This window comes from Cimex lectularius, unplaced genomic scaffold (genome assembly GCF_000648675.2).
Source record: "Cimex lectularius strain Harlan isolate CLEC.00 unplaced genomic scaffold, Clec_2.1 scaffold230, whole genome shotgun sequence".
Lineage (NCBI taxonomy): Eukaryota > Metazoa > Arthropoda > Insecta > Hemiptera > Cimicidae > Cimex > Cimex lectularius.
In genome coordinates, this window is record NW_019392809.1 from 78,715 (window position 1) to 81,398 (window position 2,684).

General features: G+C 36.0%; 1 non-coding gene across 1 annotated transcript; it reads left to right on the forward strand.

Annotated features, from left to right (window-relative positions):
* The first annotated feature begins 945 nt into the window (after positions 1–945).
* Trnav-aac lies at positions 946–1,018 on the forward strand. The gene has a single exon. It is a non-coding gene; the product is annotated as a tRNA-Val (tRNA).
* Positions 1,019–2,684: the final 1,666 nt, after the last annotated feature.

Here is a 2,684-nt window from a genome sequence, read left to right on the forward strand (position 1 = left end):
ATCATTCTTCATGTTTGCTATTCTTAAGTAAATCCGTTATTATGACTGAGGATTAACATTTGTTTGTTTTTGGTTTGTATTTACTATTTTGTTTTATCCAACTAACAAGAATATATCGGTTAATTTAATTAAAATTAATAGAATACGAATAAATTACAAATATCCCTATCCATTTTTCAGTTTATTTTGTAACTCATCAATAAAAACATAAGCACGGTAACAAGTATATAGAAATCTAGTACAATTTTGCAAAATCCTAACGTATTAAGCCAATTTAGATTAACAAATTAAATAGATAAATTGAATGAATTAATTAGATAAATTAAATATATTATTGTATATAATTAGAATTGTTTAAGTTGATACCTACGGTTTAATTGTTGTTTAATTTTCCCATATTTCCATAATGTATTCATAGAATAGATTCCAAATTCAGGGCATGTAGTATTACTGTGGTTAATCAGTTTATTAATGAACTTTACAGAGATACGCTTAACTTCATCTTTTGTATAACCCAATCCCGTGTTATCATGGAGGAGGCTAATTCTTGTGCGGCGTTTCGAAGAGGTAATTAGCCTGAAAAACCAATTTTATTTACATCGAATCTCCGCGCAATTTGATTGGGACGTGTGGTTCAAAGCAGGGCAGGATACGAAAGGGCCGGCTTTACCACAAACTTGTAAAGATGGAACACCATTTTTAACGTTCGGTCTTGAGTCGGAAAAAAAAAACGAGAAGTGGATCCTCGTAGCCAACTTTATTTTACTTTACTCCTAAGTATGTGATTTTTTTCAGCCCAAGCAATCGGAAAACCATTAAGTGACATTTTTCTCCCTGAAGATTGACCGTCGTCTAGTCAAATACGGCCACAGTATTAATGGCAAAAAGGAGGGAAAACTCAAAAGGTGGGGTTGAGATGGGAAGTTGGTGTCCGAATGGATCGAGGTCACGATAGCTCAAGTGGTAGAGCAGCGGCGTAACAAGCCGAAGATCGTGGGTTCGAATCCCGCTCGTGCCATTGACTTTTTTATCTCAACTAAAAACCTTAATTAATTGTAATATATTAATTGGTCAAGCGGACCACGAAATTAGTGAAACCATTTTTAACGTTCCGTCTTGAGTTGGAAAAAAAAACGAGAAGTGGATCCTCGTAGCCAACGTTACTTTACTTTACTCCTAAGTATGCGATTTTTTTCAGCCCAAGCAATCGGAAAACCGTTAATTGACATTTTCTCCCTGAAGATTGACCATTGTCTAGTCAAATACGGCCACAGTATTAATGGCATTTATTTTGTATTTCCATAGGTTGCAGAAACGAGACACCTTATTTGCAGCCTCGGATGTTCTGCTGATGACCTCTAAGACCCATGTATTGCTAGGTCATTTGTATTTAGTGGAATTTGGCAAGATCTTAACTTAGGGCGAGGATTTATAAATAGGAAGAAAATTGTTGTTCCCAGAATAGAACCTTGAGGGACTCCAGGTATTTGAAGTTATGTTGTTTGTATAGGACACAGAAGTAGCGGGATTTTAGGTAAAACGGAATTAATAGTTTTTACGATGTACCCTGGAAAGTTCATGCCAATCAGCCTACACATTAAAGCCCGATCTGCCAAACTGTTTCGATTGTTTTTCCGGTCGAACAGAATGTGAGCAGAGTAGAGGTATACAGGCCGGGACTAAGCCATGGTTCTCGTCCACTATAATATTTTGTCTCATGATGTGGTGATGATTTCAACCAATACTTTCCATAAAAAGATTAATTAATTGAAATAAGTTATTTGGTCAATCGGACCCCGAAATATAATGGATTTGATAAGTAAAACGAAGTATATTTTCACTAACAGCTCTCCGTGGCCACTTCATATGTCGCCGAAAATCGCATCATGATTACACGACATTTGAAAAATGGCAAAAAGGAGGGAAAATTCGAAAGGTTCTAGGTTGAATTGGGGAGTTGGTATCCGAGGGGGATCGAAGTCCCGAAGGGGTTAGAGCAGCGGCGTACTTAGCCAAAGGTCGAGGGTTCGAATCCCGCTCATCACACTAACTTTTCCATTTTAATCAATACCTTACATAAAAAGATAACTTAATTGAAATTCCTCTTAACTTTTTGCATATAGTCTAGCTAATCTATTTGAGAATCTATCCGGTACTCCGGTAATATTCCGAGCTCAGCCTTTTCACGCTACTAAATACATTAATCTTTAATATACACTAAGGTACAAAAGACGTCTATAAAATACTACATTGTATTCAGTACAACAGTCCTTTTTCTCTAACACTCGAATAGATATATCGGGTGACCTACACGCTCTCTATATGGAACCACAAAACCTTTCTCTCAAACCTTTACATATAATTTAGCTAATCTAATTGAAGACCTGTCGGGTACACAATATTCAGACATCGACCCTCTCACGCTAATAAATATAGGCATTGTCAATATGCACTAAGAAATAAAGACGAGATATATAAAAAGTACTATATACAGTAAAACTGTCCTATTTCTTTTTAAAATCTGAACAATGGACCCAAATAGTTTCTGCCGCGGTCAAGCACAATTTTCATATCGGGTGGCCTACACGCTCTCTATATGGAGGTAAAGAAACTTTTTCTTAACCCTTTATATATAATCTAGTTAATATAATTGAGGATCAATGGATACACAATATTCCGACATG